Genomic DNA, 24,223 nt, shown 5'->3' with positions numbered 1-24,223 from the left:
CTCGTTTTCTCCCCGATGGAGGTGGTCCCAGTTAATTATTTTCTCCTGTCTTTCATTCCCTCTCAAACCTTTTTTAAGACAGTTCCCCCCGCCCCCATTCTTTTCCCCACATTTCCTGTCTTTCTCTGTCACTTTTTCCAAAACCATCCTAAAGTCAATCTTTCTTCCTCCACCCCTTCTTATGTCTTTGGTTTTTGGGTTCTTGCCCAGCCCTTTTCTCTCTTTTCATGGCTTCACCTTCTTAATTTCTTTCATGCTTTTCTCTACACTGATTTTCTTCTCGCCTCCCTTTTTGCTTAAATATGTAAATAAAAATGTCTCCTGTGCTTCTCTTTTCTAAATCTTCCAGCTGAAAGTCAGTATCAAGGAATCTGAGTGATTTTTATCCCCAGTGATAGGTTTAAGAAAACAAAATGAATGGTAGTTTTCTTCCTTCTTGGGCTACTGGTTCTCCAGGTTGTCATTTCTCTTGTAACAGATGGGAATTTTATCCTGGAATTTTGAGGAGGACTTTATGCAGCTTTGCAGAGAGCTTTTATGAATATTAACTAGACGCGTTTTGGATGCAGCCTTTTTCTTTGATTTTAAAATAATGATTTAAAATTTTATTAAAAAGTAATATAAGACCTGTATTTGCTTTTTATGCAGCCACGATGAAATCTGTTTCTTTTCCACTGAATAATAGTCTAATTGTTATTAGAGAGTGATTCGATAACTGCTGTGTGAAAACACACAATTTTCATTTTCTCCTCCAATCAGTTGAAGTGGCTCTATTATAATTCATTTTGGATTCTGCTAAATATGGGTAGTTACTGCCTTTTTTCCTGTTGGTGTTCAGTACCTCATTGGGGAACCACTGTCTGATCCCATCATTCTACATTGCCATATGCACTCATAGCTCCCTGCCCAGTCGTTTTTCAAAGTCTTTAATAAGCACACTGTAATTGTTGGCGTAAAGTGCCTTTTCTACCAGGTTATAAGCTATTATACTTGAGGGCAATCTTAATCATCTTCATATATCCAGCACTTAACGTAGTCTCAGCATGTGATAGGTGCTCACTAAATAGTTTTTTTTTTTTTTTGAATTTGTAGCCTGAATTATCCAGGAGGAGAGGAGGATTTTTCTTTGCAGTTTGATTATATATATTGCACGTTTGAATCAGGTATTTTTTGAATTCTGTATTTATTGCTTTGAAATTTGGAAAGCTGAGGATTAACATGTTCAGTTGTATAATTCATTCAGAAAACAGGTTGGAAAATTCTAATTTTATGGGAAAGTCACAAATGACAACTATGCCTCAGGATAGAATAAGAAGCAACCAGTACTCTCATCCAAGGCAGAGAAGTTAGAACCACATGAAGCAGCATAGTATGTTAGAAAGAAGGAAGTACTGGAAGTTAGGAAGCTCCCATGCTGAAGTCTCTGGCTGAGCTAGCTCTTTGGTCTTTATCATTTAGACTTTTTAGTCTACAGTTTTCTAATCTTTTAAAATAAGAAGCTTGGTCTAGAAAATCTGTAAGGTCCCTTGGAACTCTAACATTGTCATTTTTTAAATTTTAATGACAATACTAAGATAAATGCATTGATATTAATTTTAAAGATAATTCCTTTGCAAATAACCTTTGTTTTGGATTTTTGCAATTACACGAAATAAGTGTCCTTTATTATTACAAACTAATATACCTAACGGTGCCACTTGAACATATTTATTTCCTAAAAAAGAAAGCCCAGCAAGTTTAAAGTTTATATATGTATATGAACTTCTTTATAAAAAATTATGTTACTGACAAATTTGAGAAAATTAAGTACTCCTCGAGAGAATTGTGATATAGTAGATTAGCCTCATCCTCTCTGGACAAAAATATAAGTATGATTCCTATTTTCCATAAGAGAATGCCAGCTTTCATTACTCTCCTCTGAAAGGTAGAAAAGTAACATTTACTTAATGTCTACTGTATGGAAGTTTCCCTGCTAAATTCTATGTATCTTTTATTTCATTAATCATCGTACCTGTTTGTGGCACTCTCCTTAATCAACAGTATGTAATAGATACATTATAGACACTAGTTAGAAAGCTTAATTTTAAACAATCTAGGCTAACACTTCATCGCAGGTGACTCTAATACATTGCCAGTGTGGACTGCTTTGGTCTCGTAGCTATGTTAAGTGTCTGTCTAGATTGTTTAAGTTATTTCTTTTGTTTCATTATCCTTTGACAAAGCAAAATTATTGCTGTTTGGCCTATATTATCTCAGTTTTTGCAGAAATGATGCCCTTAAATTGTAGTTTCTTTTTATGCTTTCTGTTTTTATACAGAGGCCTAATTGGGAAACTGCCTTTGGAATTTGTTTTGATATCTCTGGCAGAATAATAGTTAATATTGTTAAATGTGTCATAGAATGTTTTTCACACATGGAGTAACATAAATTTCTGCTGAGTTTAGCTACAAGGAAAATTATTATTATTATTATTATTATTATTATTATTATTTTTTGAGATGGAGTCTAGCTCTGTCACCCAGGCTGGAGTGCAGTGGCGCTATCTCCGCTCACTGCAAACTCCGCCTCCCGGGTTCATGCCATTGTCCTGCCTCAGCCTCCCAAGTAGCTGGGACTACAGGCACCCGCCACCACGCCTGGCTAATTTTTTGTATTTTTAGTAGAGACGGGGTTTCACTGTGGTCTCGATCTCCTGACCTCGTGATCCGCCCACCTCGGCCTCCCAAAGTGCTGGGATTACAGACGTGAGCCACCGCGCCCAGCCAAGGAAAATTATTTATAGAAAAAATTATGTATGCTCCTTGTTTGTTAGTAAGTGGTAACTACATAACTGCATTTTTCTCTTTAGCTTAGTAAAACTTTAGTCAAATTTATATCTGAAGGTGGTAATATACTCATCTCTAATTTCTTTAAGTACTTTTATTATTACATGAACTCAAGTTAAATATTATGTGTTATGTTTAAATGTATTGATTAGATATCTGAAGCCCTTTTGGGAAGTAGGAAGAATAATACACTAATCCATGTGGTTGCCCATTGTTTTTTGAAAATGACATACCTGGCCAAGCGCCATGGCTCATGCCTGTAATCTCAGCACTTTGGGAGGCCAAGGTGGGAGGATCACTTGAGCCCAGGGGTTTGAGACCAGCCTGGGCAACATAGTGAGACCCCGTCTCTAAAAAAGAAAGACTTTTTAAAATAAGTAAAAATATTTTAAAAAATGAAAATGACATACTCCATTGAAGTTGGATGAAAGGCCGTTGTGCAATCTGTAGTTCACAATAAACATGTGATGAGTCTTACTAAGTATCTGTAGTCATTTCAGAGTTCTCTTGTCTCCAATTATGCCTTTTAGGTCATCATAGGTCTGATGCTTTTGCCCACAAAAGGGCAATTTCATTCTTCATATGATATCCAGATAGTAGTTTCCTAACTAGCTATAGTTATGTCATCCTGCATCTTTAAAAAAAAAAAAAAGTAATTGTCAGCTGGGCGTGGTGGCACGCACCTGTAACCCCAGCTAGTTGGGAGGCTGAGGTACCAGAATTACTTGAACCTGGGAGGCTGAGGTTGCAATGAGCCAAGAATGCGCCACTGCACTCCAGAGTGGGCAATAGAGTGAGACTCCGTCTCGAACAAAAACAAAAACAAAAAACAATAGTTGTCTTTGGTGAGTCCTGTGTAATATTGCCATACTTCAGTAAACTGTTCAGCAACTCTTGTATATCTTGCTGTTGGCCATTCTTCATGTATGTCTATCCCCACAGAAAGAGAGAGGGAGTTGTGGAAAACTTCACTTTAGCATCCTGATAATCTAGTTATATTCTGTAATTTTATTCTTGTTGGGTGTGCTCTGATTCTTGATATAAGTATGACTTTATAGGATATAGGTAAAATAATACTGTAGGTCAGATGTGATAATAAGAGTAGGCTTGAGTGTCAGAACTGTAATGAGTTACACAGCAGAATTTGACATTATATTGGTAATATCTGCCATCTTAGTCTGGTTTTCCATTTTTCAGTTTAGACACTGAATGTATAAAATGCACTGCTTTAGTGGGTTTCTTTGATTAGTTTGTATTGTGCATAATCAAATGGTAAGATATCTAGTGCCAAATAGGTGCTCAGTGAACATCTAAATAAAAGAATGTTGACGGAATGTTCACCACTGGTCTTGTTTGTTGTTCCCAAAGGATTAAAAAGGATTCCTTCTGTTGAATTTGGCCTGAACACTTGCAATTTCAGGTCTAAGCTGAAGTTGTTTTTATGGGAGACTGGACATCTTGAGCTGATTTTACTGGCTATATTATCTGTTCTGTGCCCAGTCCTATACACAATGAGGTTATTATGTCCTCTTCAACTACCTATTTATCCATCTGCTACTCTTGATTACTTTTGCCCCTTTTGCTCTGACTTGTGTTGTTAATCATTTTAATTAATGTGTATTCTTGTCATCCTTCATATACCCTCAGGCTTTAGTTATTCTGGGTACCATACTTATTTATCCCAGATTATTTTGGTTTTATCAATTTCTAGTATATAATTTCATTAGCATTGATGAGCATCTTATATTTACATTTAACTTCCATTAAAAAAATCAAAAGGGAGGTACACATACTCAAAGTAGTTCTCAACTAATTCCATTTCTAAATTGCATGCCTGCCTTAAAATTATCATCATTTGAAAACAGGAATTCCTAGATTTCTGTTGCCATGGGTTTTGATTATACTTATAGCCTGAAGAAGTAGAGGAATTTCCTAGATTTCTAAAACACATTTTGTTGCAAGGTCTCATCTTTAGTTTTAGCCTCAAGGTCCCTTTAGAGTGATGTGTTGGAGGCCAGGTGCAGTAGCTAACGCCTGTAATCCTAGCAGTTTAGGAGGCTGAGCAGTTTGGGATCCCTTGAGTCCAGGAATTCCAGACCAGCCAGGGTCACATGGTAGAACACTGTCTCTGCAAAAAATAAAAAGTTAGCTGGGAATGGTAGTGCATGCCTGTAGTCCCAGATACTTGGGAGGCTGGTGTGAGAGGATCACCTGAGCCTGGGAACGTTGAGGCTGCAGTGAGTTGTGATGGTGCCACTGTATTCTGGCCTGGGCAAGACAGTGAGACCCCATCTCAAGAAAAAAAAGTGATATGTTGGTAGGAAATATGCTTTTATGTTGTTTTTCTAGTAGTGGTGATGGATTTGTGTACAATCACACATTTTTACCCATTCCCTTTGTCACTCTTGGCATGTCTTCTGAGACAGCTGGCAAGATTAGAGGTAGAAATTATAGCTGTAAAACAGAGTAAAGCTACCAGATTGAACCTACAACCTTGGCATTATTAGTAGTACCTTGCATCAAACATTGAACATATTAGACTAAAAATTACTTATTTTGGATTTCATTACTTAAAAACCCTCAAAGATCTAAGTTCTCTTAGATAAGAACCAATATTGGTCTGAAATAGTAATTATGTAGCTTTTCGGAAAGGACATATTTAAAGAATGCAAGTTGATAGTGAACCTGAGACTGGGTCCCGTATATATCTGTATTTTTCCTTTTTATGCTATTATCAATAATTTCCTATTAGTGTAGACCAGTAGTTCTCAAAGTTTGGTCTCCAGGCCAGTAGCATCAGTATCTCTTTGGGATTTGTTAAAAATGCAAATTCTTTGGCCCTACCTTGGACCTAACTGAATTAAAATTTTAGGGGTGGAGCCCAGCTGTTGGTGTTTTAGCAAGCTTTCCAGGTGATCCTGATGGATGCTGAAGTTTGAGAACCACTGCCTTGGATCTTTTGCTAATTGGTGCCTTTTGTAATGCAATCAACATTAGTTAAAACTAAGTTAAGGTCTATGTTAGAAGTACTGTAAAACTATTACTTGAGAGCATTTTTGTAAAAATGTTGACTAAAATAGTAAAAGGTGAAAGTCATCTCTTGTCGATTTATTAGATTTGATTTCTAGGAAATTTCCTAAGGCATTTTTCTTTCTCAGCCATGAGTAACATAAACCAAGAATGTGTGTTTTAGGCTTTTTCTTAAAAATAGATTCTTAGTGAGAAAGATTAGTGGAAACAAGCATTTATAAAAAAGGTACAGTTGACCCTCGAACCACATGGGTGTGAACTGTTCAGATCCACTTTTATGTGGATTTTCTTCTGCCTCTGCCACCCCTGACACAGCAAGACCAACCCCTCCTCTTCCTCCTCAGCATGTGCAACATGATGAGGATAACAAACTTTATGATGACCTACTTCCACTTAATGGGTAGTAAATGTATTTTTTCTTCCTTGTGATTGTCTTAATAACATTTTTTTTCATTGTTAGAGTTCAGTATATTGGCGTGCAGCCTGAAATGTGTTTTGATGGGCTGTTTATGTTATCCGTAAAACTTCCAGTCAACAGTAGTCTATTAATAGTTAAGTCTGGGGAGTAGTTTGGGGAGTCAAAATTATATGCGGATTTTCAACTGCATTGAAGGTCAGCACCCCAACTCCTGTGTTGTTAAAGGGTCAACTGTATTATGAACAAGTAATTCCAGGAGGCCATCACCTGAACCTGTAAAGTTTAGATTATGCCCAGGGGAAGGAGATAACCTGGATACAGATGACCAGAAAGCAGTAAGTTTATTTTGGAAAGCTGCCAAGTTAATGCTATTGTATTCAAAATCACCAGAGCCAAAGATTGCCTGCGATTCAGGATTTGAGTAATGGAAATTCTCCAGATTTTAGTGTGGAATATTTTTCCTTTGTAAGGAAGATGGTTTTGAATATGTAAAGTACTTGCTATCTTTGTGTCTACTGTTTGATTTAGTTAAATTGGTAGATAATAATTAAACACTATTAGAGGTGATAGTCAAGGATAGGGAGTGATTTTAAAAACCTGCTTTCCACAAGAAGTCAAATTAAAAACAGAACTGTATAAAAAGATAAGGTTGGTACTAGATTATTAAAATAAAAAGGACTAGGGAAGTTGCCTTCTTGAAAATAATAACTTCAGTTCCCTTTCCTGTAGCTTTATTATGCAAAACTAATTGTGCCTGTCCCTCCTAATATGTTTCTATATAGGTACCAATGTTGTCATTAATATAAACTGTTAATAAGCAAGCTTCATAATTCTTCCCTTCCCCAAGTACATAGGACCCATGGCCATAATCACTGGTGAATATTTATTCTTTCAAAGACTCTTACTTTGTATGGATAACTCTTGGGCTCTTTAAATATTTTTAGTCTAGAGTAAATAAGAGCAAATGTTGTGTATTAAATATATTAAAATTACCTGTAGAATATATTTTAATTAAAAATTTAAACACTGTTATTTGGAAAATTCTTTTTTTTTTAAGTTATGCTTTAGGTTTAGCAGCGCATAACAAAATACAAACTGACAGTGGCTTAATATAAGAGATGCTAAATTTTTTTTCCACATGAAAGCCTGGAGATAGTCAATACAGATCTAATATGGTGGATCTGAAGTATCAAGGACCCAGATTGTCTTACCTTCCAGGGTTACCTCATGAACAAAAACTATTGTTGGAACTCTAGCTATTATATCTTCAGGAGGAAGGGAAGAAGAGGAGCATACTCTCTCTTTGAAGGATACTTTTTTGGCAGTCACATGTCGTTTTTTTTAACTTACATCCAGTTGGCTAGAACTTGCATGGTCCCATGGCCATACTTAGGTAAACAAGAGGCTATGATAGGCAGTCTCATCTGTGAGGCCTTTGTGCTGAGCTAAATTTGGAGGTTCTGTCACTGAGGAATAGGAGAGAATGGGTATTGGAGTCATAGCAGCTTTTCCCCTTGTGTACAGATGAATCATTTAAAAGAAAGACATTTTCCACCTCAAGTCTGCAATATTTCACTTATGCCAGAGGCACCCTTAGAGTTGCAAATGCAATGACCAAAATAGAAAACACACTGAAAGAGAGGAGGTAATATATTGTTGCAGACCAAAAAAGAGAATAGTATCTTGGAGCACTCTGAACTCTTGAGTTTAGCTTTCTGTTTTTTCGTGTCTTGTCTTGGGTTAGGTTTTTATAATCCTAGTCTGGAACCATAAAATGAAAGTGATACATTTAATAATGACAAGATCATTAAGTGATGGGGAAATAGAAATCAAAGGAAGAATGGATTGCCGTGCTATATTATATTTCACTTGAAGAGCTCAAGGAATTGCATGGTAAAGTAGTAGTGGTAATGAAGTTGATGGCCTACTCTGCTTACTTCCAATTTGACATCCATTTCCAAGCCATGTATCCATGTATTTTATCCTCTTCTAGAATGTTGCATCAGGTTCTACTTAGGTATTTTCTCTCATTTCAGTTGTAAGGACGTGGTTTCCATAAGGGAAATAAATAAAGCTGACCATTTTAATTTATGAATGCTTTTGCCAATATTCAGTTTGTTTTTATATCTTTGACCTAAACATTTTATTAAAAATCCGGAGACATCTGTGTCTTATATATTCTTTTGTCACCTAACTTAAATATTAATATTTTATGCATATAATTTCAAACATAAGGAGTTTATAATTTGGACGTGAATAGAAGAGCATATGTATATAAGTCTCTTCTGGATTGATAAAACATTTATTCATCAGGCTCTGAGAATTTAATAGACATTAAGTTAGAAATATATCCATTTCTCTTCTCGGCAGAATTGCTTTTACTGATAGCAGCAAATGAGCAGTTGCTGAGGTAGGGAGGAGGCCTTGTCTGGAGGTTATGCATTAGCAAAAGGGAAAATAACTGGCTGATGATGGGCTGGTGATTACAAGCCTTGATATTCTTGAGCTGAGCCAAGAAGCCCAGCAAAGTTCAAAAATAAAATTTTGTATAGTACAGATGTTCTCTGTTACCAATATTAGATAACATTCTTTTATCATAACCAAAGGCATTGCCTCAAAATAGCAACACTGAAGACAAGCCTTGCTTTCCTAGTGGTAGACAGTTATAGTAATAATAATATTAAACACAACAATAATATAAATAGCACAACATTTATTGCATGCTTACTATGCTGGGCATGGTGCTACATTTCTTCTATGCATTTTCTCATATAATCCTCATAAGTGTATAAAGTAGAGAGTGTTAATGTTTCCATTTTACAGAGAAGAAAACGGAAAATTAGAGAGGGCACCTTGACATGTGAATTCAAGTCCATTTGACTTCAGGGTCTGTGTGTTCTAAAGAACACACATGCCTGAAGATCTAGTGCCCCAGGTGCAGACCAAAGCTTTGTAGTTAGAGGGCAGTCCCAGGGCAGGTTGATTGGGTGGTAGTGATGAGGACATGAGTTTCCTCGACCTGCTATTTTGCTGGAGAAGGATAAAGATACAGTATACATTCACCAAGTGAGAGTTTGTATTTGGAGAGAATTTTCTTTACCTTTGAATTTTTTTTTCCTTCTGACAGAAAATAGGATGTTTTTTTTTTCTTTGCTTGATGATTAAGAGGATAGTATCATTTCATTCGTTACCTGATGATTAAGAGGGTAGTATCGGTAGTATCATTTCATTCAAAAGAACAGTTTTACATTTTGAAGATCATATAAAGTATGAAGCAAGTAATTACCAAAGCCTCCTCCCCACCACTCCCTGCCCTGCAGGCTTTGCACAATGATTTAGAATATTTTAGGGTTCCTTAAATTTCTGAATTCCCCTAAGTTCCTTTGTGTTTATTTACAGTTAATGTGTTAAGAGCCATTGACATTTGAAGATCATCAGAAGTGAAGATAAAACATCTCAAAAATTATAATGTAAGTGAATGGGAAAATGCAGCTATAAAAATGGACAAAAGTTAATATTGCCAACAATATTTCTGGATTATATATTATCCCAAATGAAATTTGCACGTATGAGTAACAAGTAGTTTCAAACTTCAGTTCCATTTCCAAGTCCCTGTCCTTAAAATTCTGTGTTCTCTTCTACTTGGGGAAAGCAGTCACTTAAGTTTTAGTCATCCAGTTATTTTCCATTAGAATTCTTTTGGCATCCATGTTCTGTTTTCTTCCTTTTCCTCCTTAGCACTTTGCAGTTTGACTTGAGAAGAGGATGACAAGAATTCATGTTATATGCAAAATGTTATAGATACTAAGGTCTTTGCTTTCCAGCTATTGATGTGTGTTGTGTATGTTATTCAAGTGTAATTCTACCACTGTTTTGTATGTTTCTTAGCCAAAAATATGACCAGTTAGTTAGCCATCTTCCTTCCCCGCCTTTCTCTATTCTTTCTTTTTTTCCCCTCCTCTTTACCTTCCTTTCTTTCTGTAAATAATTGTTTAACATCTACTGTGCCTTACACACTGTGCTAGATTCTGAATTCCTAAAAGCTTGGTGCTGAAATGAATTATATCATCTTTTCATACTCTTAGAGGGATTAGAGATCAACCAATTAGTGTTTTTCAACTATGGCTGAGGACCACCTATGTATTTCAGTCAACTGTGAACTTGGTGAACATTTAACTTCCTAGGTTTCAGCGTGGACATTTTGAATCACTGAGGTGACGTTAGGAATCGGCATTTAACAGTTGAAGAACCACCGATCCAGATGCTGCTGGATACTAGTCTAGTTCCAAAAGTTTTCAGATGTGGAAATAGATCTAGAGAACTCTAATAATTTACCCCAAAGCACAATAAATGTTAGAGGACCAGGAAAGATCGTGGTTTTCCTCTGAGGTCATAGAGCTATTTAGTGTCAGAGATGATCTCCTAATTCCCCAGTTCTAGACTTTACCATGTAGCATCAGGATTTTTTTGCAGGGCCATATAGCTTCACTGTATTTCCTGTAAAATTGAAAAAGTATTTCTGAAAATTAAAGATGAAGATGAACAAACACTTTAGAGTATATACTCTGAAGTGAAAACAACCTGGAAACTTCAAGTCATCTATCTTTTCATATATCCTGGTAAACAAATGCCTCTAGAAGATTTAGGAGAGGCTGCATTTCTACTGACCATAGTCATTACAATAAGATCTAAACCACTTGCCTTAAACTGTTTCACTCTTGCTGCCAATTCAATTTTTCTTCAATATTCCGTAGAAAGAAAAGGTTCTTTTTAAAAAGTGATTTTCTTGTAAGTAATGTCCTGAGCACATATACAGCGTGTTTGCCCAAGAATATTAAAGCATGCCTTCTATATTCTGATTGTGAACAAGCTTTTCTAGGAACACAAATTTTGCTCTCAATACTTACACAATGCACTGCTTATACCTCTGCTTATACCATGTATAAGATTATAACCAATCCATCACTGTTGCTGAAAAAAATAAGAGGACATATGGGTTATGTAAATGAAAAACGTACTGTTTCTTCATTTTTAGTCAGATGTGTGACTCATTCTGGTTTTGAAATCATTGGATGATAGACTTGGTGAAGGAAAGAAGAAACATTTTTTTTGTATCCATGATATTATTTCTACCTGGATTTAAGTTTTATGCTTACGAAAATGAGGATCTGATTTCATTTTTTGAGTGAAATAGTAGGTACAGATTTTATAGGGTTTTGCAGATAGTAGGTGCTTGATAAGCTATACTATGAACAGTTTACTGTTAAAACTTTTCTTCATTTGTATTCTGTGAAGTACCCTAGTTAGGAGTGATTTTATTTGCTTCATACAGAATCTGATGCTTTATATAACAAGCCAGAAGCTTTAAATAATTGAAATAATTTTATTGTATTTATAATACTATATTTTATAGTTTATATTCACAAGATCTCTGAGGGACTGAAATTTATAAAGTATTTTTGAACTATAAGAGTTTGAATTCATTTTAGTATTGTGTATATTTTATATTGTATTATGTATGGTATATTGATAGTTACTGATTTGTAACTTTATATTAGTAAATCTCGTTATCTTAATTTTGGAAATACTCTGTAATTCTCAAATTACTAGAAAGTTTAATGATGCAATGCCTTTTTAAAATATTTCAAGACATTTTAATTCTATGATTTTTTAAAAAAGTCATTTTAAAATAGCCTATTGATTTCTAAAAAGTTATTATATTTTTCAATTATAAATTTTCTTTTCGTTAAAAACTTTTTTGTTCTTTTCATAACCATGGAAGCAAGATTGTACTTATAAGAGCTCTAGAAAGGAACCTTATCTATTATGTGGTTTTCTAGTTTACGATTTCTAACAACTAATCTGGTAAATAGGGAAGAGTATTCAAAATTAGGGAGAGGTCCTTGGCAGGCATGGATCACTGAGTAATGTCAGTATTTTGATTTTTAGCTTAACCTTTCTGGACTACAAAGAGAAAGATGTTGAATGCTCTACCTTTCCTACTGAGAGTTTTAACTTAGTAACTGAAAAAAAAAAAACAAAAAAACCCACCTGTGTTAACTTCATTTGTATGACTTTGAAGTTTGTGCAGAAAAGTTGTATCTCATTACATTGAAAAGGTAGTGAAAGATTAATTGTATAATAATCAGTTTTGCTTGTCTTGGAAAAACAAAATATATCTATCTAGATAGCAAAAATAATGGATATATGACTTTCTAATTTTAATAATGAATTCAGGTTTGCAAGGTGGGGTGAGAAAATTACATGACAGATCATTTTTCAAGACATAAATTTCCATGTTTTCTATACTTTTCCAAGTAAAAGTGTTTGTTGAGCAAGTGTTTAGGGAATAGATCACCTTCTCTCTTTTAGTGTTTTTGCCTGTATACTTTAGTTTGGGATGGAAGGGTTAATTTCAGAGCTCTAATAATCTGACCAGTTTTCAGTTTAGTTTCATTCTTCTCTCAGTTAAGTGATATTTAAATAACTTTTTCCCTCTAGGCTACTTATGAATCTGTTTTCATTTGAGCTATCTGAATTTGAATCGGAGGTTTTTGAAGAGATTCTGAGAAGCTCCTTAAACTGGGTGCTGAGGCTGTGAGATTGGTGCTGGAACTCAAGGTCCTTCCTGCCCTCCATTCCTCACCCCTGTCTCCCAGGGACACATTCATTTTCTGCAGAATACTTTGGCTTTCACCTCTTTATTTATTTAAATTTCTCGATAAGTTCTTTGAAGAAACAATACTCTGGAGAAAAAACAGACATAAGTAAATTATTTCCTATACAAACTGGTTGTTCAGACTCTGCTGCATTATGAAATCATATGCCTGTGTTATATTTTGGGAAATGTAATTAATAGACCTGGAAATAAATTGATAACTGTGTCCAGGGTCACATGTACCTTAGAACCTTGGGATTTTCCAAACTAAGTGCCAACATGCACCAGTTGGAAGGCTGTCCCAGAGCTCAAATCCCCTTTGTTTCTCTGAAGAATACAACATGTTGTCTTTTATTTCTGTCAATCAGATGCCATGATGATCATTTATATAATCTTTTTTATCTTATGAATTGGTTAAGTTTAATGCAGGGTTCTGGCACAACATTTTTAAGCATAATTAAAAATTATAAATTAATTTGTTTTAGGGGGGTTGTTTTTCTGTTTTGAGGATCCTGCAAATATTCTGACAATAAGTCTTTTGTGTCTCAAATGTTTTATACACACTGCAGGCCTTTTATTATTATTTTTAAATAAAATCTTCAACAGAATGACTAATAGTGCATGAACAGTGCTTATGATACTATAGTGCATTGTGTAAGTATTGAGAGCAAAATTTGCGTTCCTAGAAAAGCTTGTTCACAATCAGAATATAGAAGGCATGCTTTAATGTTCTTGGGCAAACATGCTGTGTATGTGCTCAGGACATTACTTACAAGAAAATCACTTTTTAAAAAGAACCTTTTCTTTCTACGGAGTATTGAAGAAAAATTGAATTGGCAGCAAGAGTGAAACAGTTTAAGGCAAGTGGTTTAGATCTTATTGTAATAACTATGGTCAGTAGAAATGCAGCCTCTCCTAAATCTTCTAGAGGCATTTGTTTACCAGGATATATGAAAAGATAGATGACTTGAAGTTTCCAGGTTGTTTTCACTTTAGAGTATATACTCTTTATATGTTTGTTCATCTTCATCTTTAATTTTCAGAAATACTTTTTCAATTTTACAAAAAATATTTTTGTTAAATTATAAATATTAGATTCTGTTCATTGCTGTGAAGTACTTTCAGGTGTTGCTGTGATTGACAATAAAGTAATGATAATTCCATTAACACTCGGGCAAACCAGTGGAGCCAGAAAGGGTCAATACTTTTCTAACAGTTACATTGAAAAATACTGGTGGTGAAATTGGTTTTGTGATTGAAGTTTTGGGTCTGTCTTCTGATTGACTATATAAAAAATCATGTAGGGTGTGTGTGTGTGTGTGTGTTTATATATCTATTTAAAAAAAATTTCTCCCCAATATTTGTGCTTTGTATTATGTGATTCATCAGTTAACTAAAACTTGTAAGTTTAAAAGTATGTATATTCAATTTTCCTGGTGCACATGAAGACATTTTACATTATAGAGCTGAATGAAAAGTACTTCTAGGGCCTAGTGCTTTGCTTAATTTTAATTTAATTAGTGGGTGCCTTCTTAAAAGTAGACTTCCTATTCTGTTCTTGTATTTCCACAATGCTGTTTGTTGAACACTTTCTACCAGTTCAGTACTTAACACTAATTACTTTCTGTAGATACTGCTCTTTGATCCTTATTAAAATATTTTGATACTTATTGCAAGACTTTATAATGTATCATTATCATTTTATAAATAGAAAACTCTATCCCCAGTGTTTAGTACATTGATGATATCAGTAAATGTTTGTGGAATGGAGGGGAGGTTAAAAAAAACAAAATAAAGGAGATTTAGGAAGTTCCTGCTCTAGAGAGGATAGGAGGGAAGATGGCTGAGGCCTTTAGTTAGAGGTGGTAGACCTCAGTCTCTATCCTTCCGAGGAAGCTAAGGTGGTATTTTGAGGTGTGGAATATTTGGATGTGATAAGTGAACCCCTGGTATCTGGAGACAGATTTTTCTGCCTTTGCAGCATTAAAAGGGATTCTTATAAGTCCAGAGTTTGAGTCAAAATATGCTTCTGTAGTAGGTACCAAACTTCATTTGTTTAGACATAATTTTAATTTGAAAGTTTCTTAAGAATATTTGTAACTAAAAACAAAATCTACATGAAACAACAGCAAAAAAATAAACAATTGAAGAGTGCTTTGTCTTATTTATTGATTCTATTTTGAAAAGCATATAGAGAGTAATTTTTCCCCCCCACCAATAATGTTTGTATAACTTTGTTTACCTAAATGCTACACTTTGAAATAGTAAAACTTTTGAGACCAAAAGGGTGGAGCATTGCTTTTAAGAATAGTGTAACAAAGGAAAAAAACCCTTTGTTATAATAACAGCAGAGAAAAAAATGTGTGGGAATGACTAAGAATCAGATGATGGGATTACTGTTTTGATCTTGTGGTGGAAAGAAAACTCTGGCTGAGATGGTGTCAGGGCTGTTAGGAAACCAAGGCAGACTAGTGCTGTACTATATTATTCTGTTGCTATAAACCTAAGTCCTATTATTTCATAGGCATGTGTATATGTATATATTCCAGAGTGCTGGTTATATTCTGATAAGTTTTGTTGTTTTTGAGAAAGTATTTTCTTTATCACCACTTCATTCATTTCTAAGGGTTCCAGTTTCAATCTACATATAGATAACCCCCTCACAGCACCATTAATTGAATAGAGTCCTTTCCCTAATGCTTGCATTTGTCAGCTTTGTCAGATCAGATGATTGTAGGAAGGCAGCATTATTTCTGGGCTCTCTATTCTGTTCCATTGGTCTGTGTGTCTGTTGTTTTTGTACCAGTATCATGCTGTTTTTGTTATTGTAGCCTTGTAGTATAGTTTGAAGTTGGGCAGTGTGATGCCTCCAGATTTTTTCTTTTTGTTTAGAATTGCTGTGGCTATTTGGGCTTCTTTTTGGTTCCAGATGAATTTTAGAATAGTTTTTTCTAATTTTGTGAGGGATATCATTGGTAATTTGGTAGGAATAGCACTGAATCTGTAAATTGCTTAGGGTAGTATAATCATTTTCACAATATTGATTCTTCCTATCCATGAGCATGGAATGTGTTTCAATTTGCTTGCATCATCTTTGATTTCTTTCAGTAGTGTTTTGTAATTCTCATTGTAGAGATCTTTCACTTTCCTGGTTACCTGTATTCCTAGGTATTTTTTTTTATAGGTATTGTGAATGGGATTGCATTCTTGATTTGGCACTCAGCTTGAATTTTGTTTGTGTATAGAAATACTACTGACTTTCATACATTGATTTTGTATCCTGAAACTTTGCTGAAGTTGTTTATCAGATCTAGTTAGTAGCTTTTGGGCAGAGACTGTTGGGTTTACTAGGTATAGAATATATCATCTGCAAACAGATAGTTTGACTTCCTCTCTTTTTATTTGGATGCTTTTATTTCCTTCTCTTGCCTGATTGCTCTTGCTAGGACTTACAGTGTTATGTTGAATATGAGTGGTGAGAGTGGGCATTCTTGTCTTTTTCTGTTTCTTAAGGGGAATACTTCCAGCTTTTACCCATTCAGTGTGATGTTGGCTGTAGCTCTTACTATTTTGAGGTATGTTCCTTCAGTGCCTAGTTTGTGGAAGGTTTTTAACATGAAGCGTTGTTGAATTTTATCAAAAGCCTTTTCTGCATCTGTCGAGATGATCATATGGTTTTTATTTTCAGTCTGTTTATGTAATGAATCACAATTAAGTGATTTATGCACATTGAACCAGCCTTGCATCCCGGGGAGAAAGCCTCCTTGATCATTGCGGATTAGCTTTTTGATGCACTGCTTGATTCGATTTGCTAGTATTTTGTTAAGGATCTTTGCAGCTATGTTCATCAGGAATATTTGTCTGAAGTTTTCTTTTTTCGTTGTCTGTCTGCCAGGCTTTTGTATCAGAGTGATGCTGGCCTCAGAATGAGTTAGGGAGTCCTTCCTCCTCATTTTTTGGGGGTGAATAGTTTCCAAAGGAATGGTACCAGCTCTTCCTTATGCATCTAGTAGAATTTGTCTGTGAATCCATCTGGTCCTGGGCTTTTTCTAGTTGATAGGCTTTTTATTATTGATTCAGTTTTGGAACTTGGAATTAGTCTCTTCAGGTTCTCACTTTCTTCCTGGTTCAGTCTTGGAAGGTTGTATGTTTCCAGGAATTTTCTATTTCTTGTAGGTTTTCTAGTTTGTGTCTATAGAGGTATTCATAGTAGTCACTGAGGATTTTTTTGTATTTCTTTGGGGTTGGTGGTAATGCCCCCCTTTTGTCATTTCTGATGGTGTTTATTTGAAGCTCCTCTGTTTTTCTTTATTAGTCTAGCTAGTGGTCTATCTTAATTATTTCAAAGAGCCGACTTCCACTTTCCTTGATCTTTTGTATGTTTTTTGTGTGTCTCAATTTCATTCAGTTCAGCTCTGATTTTGTTTATTTCTTCTGCTAACTTTGGGGTTGGTTTGCTCTTGGTTCCCTAGTTCCCCTGGGTGTGATGTTAGGTTGTCAATTTGAGTTCTTTCTCATTTTTCGATGTGGGGGTTTAAACTTAACACTGCTTTAGCGATGTCTCAGAGATTCTAGTATGTTGTATCTTTGCTCTCATTAGTTTTAAATAATTTCTTGATTTCTGTCTTAATTTCATTGTTTATTCAGGAGCAAGTTGTTAAATTACCATGTAATTGTATGGTTTTGAGTGATCTTCTTAGTATTGATTTCTATTTTTATTGCACTGTGATCCAAGAGTATGGTTGATATAAATTTGGTTTCTTTGAATTTGTTGAGTATTGTTTTATGGCTGATTGTGTTGTCGATTTTAGAGTATGTGCCATGTGCATATGAGAAGAATGTTGTTTTTGGATGGAGAGTTCTGTAGATGAATGTTAGGTCTATTTGATCAAGTGTTGAGTTTAGCTCTTGAATGTCTTCGTTAGTTTCTTGCCTCAATGATCTAATATTGTCAGTGGGGTGTTGAAGTCCCTCACAATTATTGTGTGGTTATCTAAGTCTCTTTGTAGGTCTCTAAGAACTTGTTTTATGAACCTAGGTGAGCTCCTGTGTTGGATGCATATGTATTTAGGATAGTTGAGTCTTCTTGTTGAATTGAATCCTTTACCCATTTTATAATGGGTCTAATAATATAATGCCCTTCTTTGTCTCATTTGATCATTGTTGGTTTAAAGTCTGTTTTGTTTGTTTATTTGTTTTTGAGACAGAGTCTTGCTATATTGCCTAGGCTGGAGTGTAATGGCACTATCTCAGCTCACTGCAACCTCCGCCTCCTGGGTTCAAGGGATTCTCGTGCCTCAGCCTCCTGAATAACTAAGATTACAGGCGTGTGCCACCACACCTGCTAACTTTTGTATTTTTAGTGGAACTTTTGTATTTTTAGTGGAGACAGGATTTTGCCATGTTGGCCTGGCTGGTCTCAAACTCCTGGCTTCAAGTGATCCACCTGCCTCAGCCTCCCAAAGTGCTGGTATTACAGGCGGAACCACGATGCCTGGCCAAGTTTGTTTTGTCTGAAATTAGGATAGCAACCCATAGTTTTTTTTTGTTTTCCATTTGCTTGGTAGGTTTTCTCTATCCCTTTACTTTGAGCCTATATATTATCTCCTTATTTTAGTGCGAATATATCTGGCCTACTATTTTTATTGCTGTTGTTTTTAATATAGTGGATATGTTGTAAATGCTAATCTCTAAAAGAGTTCTGATTTTAGTTTAGAAAGATTTCTTGGTAAACAAGTATTTATTGAGTCTGTGTATTTCACCAAACAAGAAACCATAAATTTGCTTGAAAACATTAGCAAAGAACCAGTTTTAAATAGGTATGAATTAAAGATGAATGTGCTGAGGGAGGCGTATATCCAGGAAGAGTGGGAATAATCTAGAAAGTCTTCCTGAGAAAATTACTTTTGTTTCTTAGCCCCATACATATTTGTTTTTTGCTCTAAATTTATGTCCTATGCATTTTAATAGTAATTTTATTTTCTGCATTTTTGCACTGTTGTCAATTACAGGATGCTGGTCCCCTTTCCCCAGCCTGCATTTTTGTTTTTAAGCAGTGGTTTGTGTTGTGTGTGTGTGTGTGTGTGCGCGCAGATGCGTGCATGTGTGTGTAAGAATATCACACTTTAGACGGTATTTTCACATCAGAGAACTGGAGGCTGGATGAGATCATTAAGGAGAGGAGGAGTACATAGAGAAGATAAGTTCAAGGATGGAGTGAGTTTAGGGGCATTCCAGCGTTATGAGGTTAAGGAGGTGAGATGGAACCATTACAGGAGACCTGAGAGGATTGGCTAGGGAATAGGAGAAAAACCGTAAGAGTATAGAGTTCTGGAAGTCAAGTATCGAAAGTGTTTCAGGGAGGAAGGTGTGATCATAGAACTATGTTAAATGCTGCTGATAGACGAGGAGGAAGTATTAACAGATTTAGCAAAGTGGAGATTATTGATGACCTTGACAAAAGCATTTTTGTTGGTGTGGTGGAGGCAAAGACCTGACTGAAGTGGATTTAGGAAAGAATGAGAAGTGAGGAATTGGAAGCACTGCATATATATTACCGGAAAGGGGTCCTGATACAGACCCCAAGAGTGGGTTCTTAGATCTTGCTCAAGAAAGAATTCGGGGCAAGTCCATAGAGTAAAGTCAAAGCAAGTTTATTAAGAAAGTAAAGGAATAAAGAATAGCTAGCTACTCCATAGGCAGAGCAGCCCCAAGGGCTGCTGCTTGCCCATTTTTATGGTTATTTCTTGATTATATAGTAAACAAGGGGTGGATTATTCATGATTGCCATGGTACTTGAGGGAGTGTAGCAGTAAGGACAACCAAAGGTCACCTCCCTCACTATCTTGGTTTTGGTGGGATTTGGCTGGCTTCTTTACTGCATGCTGTTTTATCAGAAGGTCTTGTCTTGTGCCGACCTCTTATCTCATCCTGTGACTTAGAATGCCTTAACCTCCTGGGAATGCAGCCCAGCAGGTTTCAGCCTTATTTTACCCAGCCCCTATTCAAGATGGAGTTGCTCCGGTTCAAACACCTCTGACATATAGACATCTCTTTCAGTGAATTTTGCTATAAAGAAGTTCAGAGAAATGAAGCACTATTTGGAGGGATTAAGATGAGAGAAATAATACTTTGTTTCTATGCTGATTAGCGAGATTGAGTAGAGAGGGAAAATTTTATGATGCAGTAACTGGAGGAAAGAATTGCTGGAGAGACTTTCTTGTGTAAACAAGAGGAGATAGAGTTTAATGAGGGTTTTTGTTTGTTTGTTTTTTGTTTTTTTGAGATGGACTCTTGCTCTGTTGCCTAGGCTGGAGTGCAGTGGTCTTGGCAAGATCAAGTGCAGTGATCTTGGCCCACTGCAACCTCCATCTCCCGGGTTCAAGTGATTCTCCTGCCTCAGCCTCCTGAGTAGCTGGGACTACAGTCGTGTGCCACCACGCCTGGCTAATTTTTTTGTATTTTTAGTAGAGACGAGGTTTCACCATCTTAGCCAGGATAGTGTCAGTCTCCTGACCTCGTGATCCGCCTGCCTCGGCCTTTTAATGTGCTAGGATTACAGGCATGAGCCACCATACCTGGCCTAGTGAGGAGTCTTTAATGGCAATATGGATGATTTCTCCATAGTAAGAGAAAGCAAGGCAGAATATATGTGCACAGTGCACACAGGTTATAATTGGAGAGCTTGTGGAAAATCTGTTTGCTTCTGTATTTTTGAGTGAAACAGGAAGTTAGAGCATCTAGGAAATTCAGGGTGGAGAGGATGATACAGGGTGAAGAAAGCAAAGAAAATATGAAATAGTAATCTAGCAGAATGAGAGAGTGTATGAACTAGAGAAATGTTGTGTAATATCTAGGCAGTATTAAGGGTCTAGTTGAGGTAAGCGGCCATGAATTCAAAATGAGTCCACGCTCTGAGGTGGTGTTTTTTTCCTGTAGACTCAATTCAACTGTGTGGGTACGGTCTGGAATAGTCAGAAAATTGGCTTTAAGCAGCTTTCCATGTTGACAAGTAAGTGCTATGAAGTAAGCAAGGGCAAGGGAATGATTGTAATAGCAGGCATGGAGTTTTAAAAGCTGGGAAAAGCGAGAAGTGAGAACATGGAATAGATACTCTGGAGTGTAGTAGGAACAGTGGAGGTTTTGGTGAAATTGAACAATTCGAGGTGTTGGTTGGGGGTACTAGAGAAAAAGAGCTGGTGGTCAGACAGTAGAGTGTTTGAAATTTAAATTAGGGAGTGATTGCAGTTAATTGGTAATGCTAGTCCGGAGGATATGATCATTGAGGTGAATGGCTGAGGTAGAATGGAAGACAAGATCATTGCGGAAGAGGAATTCGATTAGCTGAATGGCCAAGGTGTTTAAATGCTTATTTATGTAAATTAGAATCAGTAAGAATTACAGCAGTTGGCAGTACTGGAAAGAATTGTGGTAAGCCTGAAGCTAAAGTCTTAAGGAGTGAGAGAGAGTGACTTAGAGACAGGCAAGTGATGTCAACAAAGAGGGTGGTACATGCTGTAGTCTGATGGCATGAGGTCGAATACTTGGGGTTGTTAGTAGAAGAATCTGAAAGTGGCAGTGAGGGACAAGGCCCAGTTTTCAGGCCTAGAGGTGGGAGAGGAATATTGGAGAGAAAATAAAAGGGCCTATTGTTCTATCAGAGAAGGCTGTTGGGGAACAGTGTCCTCAGGTAAAAACTAGGCTTTAGTAAGCATAAAAGGTAAAAAGACCCTTTAAGAAGAGCTAGAGATAAAGGTTATTTTGGTGATGGTTAACCTTAAAATTCAGAAACACGGGAATAGGGAGTGAATGGGAGGTAGAATCAGAAGGGGGATTAGAATCTGGTAGTTCCGACTACTTGTGAGAACTGTTGAAAATAGAGGTAAAAGGTATAATGATGTTAGCCCTTACAGTTTTTAATGTGGATAATTGTAAGACTGTCCATGTTAAAATGCAAATGATGTTGAAGGGAGGAAAGGGTAAGGTTGTGCAAGGGACACTCACAATCTGGGGCCTCCACTTCACTTTTGCTAATGGTATTGGAGAGGCTGACAGAGAGATGGAAGGACAGACAGTCTTACTTCCTTAGAGCACATGGATTTCCAATGCCCTTTTTAAACTCTTGCTGATGGAGGCTGGGGGATAAAGAAATGGGTTGGCCTGTCTGGAGCACAAGGAGCTGAATAAATAACCAATTATATTATATACCTTCACCATTTTACATAGAAAGAAACTGAGATTCAGAGAGGTAGAACACCCTGCCCATGGTCACATGGCTACTAAGTAGTAGGGTAAAAGAAAATGAAGCAATCTTCGTGGATGAGGAGTCAAGGAACAGTAAGATTCTATGAGATAATATCATATTGCCATGAACCCTTATCTTCATTTACTATCAGATCTTATAATATCACATGGATTCATACTGAATTCTAAGTGGGGGATTAAATTATCAATCCAGCTTTCTCATGTGGAATGCATTCCTTGTTTTTTGTTGTCCAAAAACTTTAAAAATATTTATGAGAAATAGGCTTAAAGATAGTTACTATCTCTGTAGTTCATTCTTAACCTGTTTCCAAATCCAGTTAAGCTTTATCTGCTCCGAGGAGCATTCCCTTATTGGTCTCAACTGAACTTCATCCTCATGCATTGAGTTTATATAATAAAAATAGATATTGGGGTATATGTTTGTGTTATAGCTCCCCAGTTAGATAATAAACACTTTGAGGGCATTTCTCCTTTTAGTTCTGTACTCCTTATCAGAAGCAATATGAGTTAGTCAAAAGGAGATCCAATTCTGTATCTGCTTCTCTCTCTCTCTCTCTCTGGCTGTGCCACTAATTTCATACTATATTCCAAACCATTTACTTCACTTCTCTGGGCTATACTTTATCTATAAATAAGGGGAGGGATGGGGTTTCACTAGAATGATCTCAGAAATCCCTTACATTTTTAATATTCTATAACTTCCTGATTGGCTATGAGAATAGTTGGCTACTAATGCAATACTTGCATGTGAAAGGGACAGTTTTAAAAAATATTTGGTATAATTCTAGGTACTGGATAGCTTAGTGTCCTTGAAAGGTGTTGGCAGTAGCCAAGCAGGATCAGAGTGAGAAATAAGGCTGGAGAGAGAGTGTGGGGCCAGATAGTCGAATGCTTTGACTAGTAGTGGGTATTTGTGAATGTGGGACTGAGAAGATTAAAGATAGAAGTTTGAAAATCATTTGCACAGGGATGGTAACTGAAGATGTGGGAATTCATGATATTTCAGAGAGAAATTAAGAAGAGAGAACAGAGGCAAGGTCAGAGCTTTCAAGAGAATCTATATTTAGGGACAACCGGAAGAAATAACTTAGAAAAGGAGAGAGTCAAAGCAAAGCTAGTAAATTTTAATGACAAGGGAAGCTTAGAGAGCAAAGAATTCCAGGAAGGAGGTAGTGATGATAGCATCAAATAATGCACAGAGATTAAGGAAGGTGAGAACTCAGAGAAACAAGGCCCCTGGTTTTGTTCCTGAGGTCATTAATGACATCTAGAAAACAGCGTCAATAGAGTAGTTGAGGGTGGAGTTCAATTTGAGTGTTATTAATGATTCTCACATAGATTCAGGTAATCAGTATTGAGTTCCTACTAAATGCCTGGTATTGTGTAAGTTTATGCATGTGAGTGTGTGCGCGTGCACGTGCACGCGTGCACGCACACACACACCTCTCCCCAAGTAGACTGGATGGGGCAGAATGATGCACATGAGAGGAAGGACTGGCTTTGAACCTGAAAAGAGAAATGTTATCTACAATAGGAAGGAAGGGTGCGTTTGGATATAGATAAGTTTATTGAAGGAAGGGCAAGAAGTTGAGGCAGTCCGTGCCTCCATACCTTAACTTTTTCATTCATGTCAAGTATTTCTAAAACATTATAGAGACTGTGTTGACATTGTAATTAATTTAACATTTTATTAATCAGTCCAATGGACTTTTCTCTTATTTCCCTTGACTGCTCTGTAGTATTAGGTAGTGTTAACTACTTATTTTGAATAGTTCCATTTGCTAAGTATTAAATCTTGTTTTATATCTTGTCTCTGGGCTACATAATTCAATTTTATGGATTTGATTTGGCTGTCATCTAGCTGTAACCTCTCCATAGAATGTTAAAGCTGTATTTCTGCTTGCTTAATGAATATATCCACTTTGATGTTTTGCAAGAGCCTCAAGTTCAATGTTCAATGATATAAAAATCTTTTGAATTATTTCCACATACCGCATCCTAGCCAAACCTGCTCGCTCTTCTATGTTT

General features: G+C 36.2%; 1 protein-coding gene across 7 annotated transcripts in view; it reads left to right on the top strand.

Annotated features, from left to right (window-relative positions):
- Nucleotides 1-24,223, top strand: part of MTMR2 (myotubularin related protein 2) — a 94,514-nt gene that overhangs the window by 3,083 nt on the left and 67,208 nt on the right. For 5 of the 7 annotated variants that reach the window (XM_024254650.2, XM_024254646.2, XM_054523858.1 and 2 more), the window contains exon 1: nt 9,673-9,743. The gene's annotated coding sequence lies outside the window, so the exon portion shown is untranslated. 7 annotated transcript variants of the gene reach the window in all.

Source organism: Pongo abelii, chromosome 9, assembly GCF_028885655.2.
Source record: "Pongo abelii isolate AG06213 chromosome 9, NHGRI_mPonAbe1-v2.0_pri, whole genome shotgun sequence".
NCBI lineage: Eukaryota > Metazoa > Chordata > Mammalia > Primates > Hominidae > Pongo > Pongo abelii.
The sequence above is the reverse complement of the archived record's forward strand: the minus strand, read 5'-3'. Positions and strand labels throughout refer to the sequence as shown.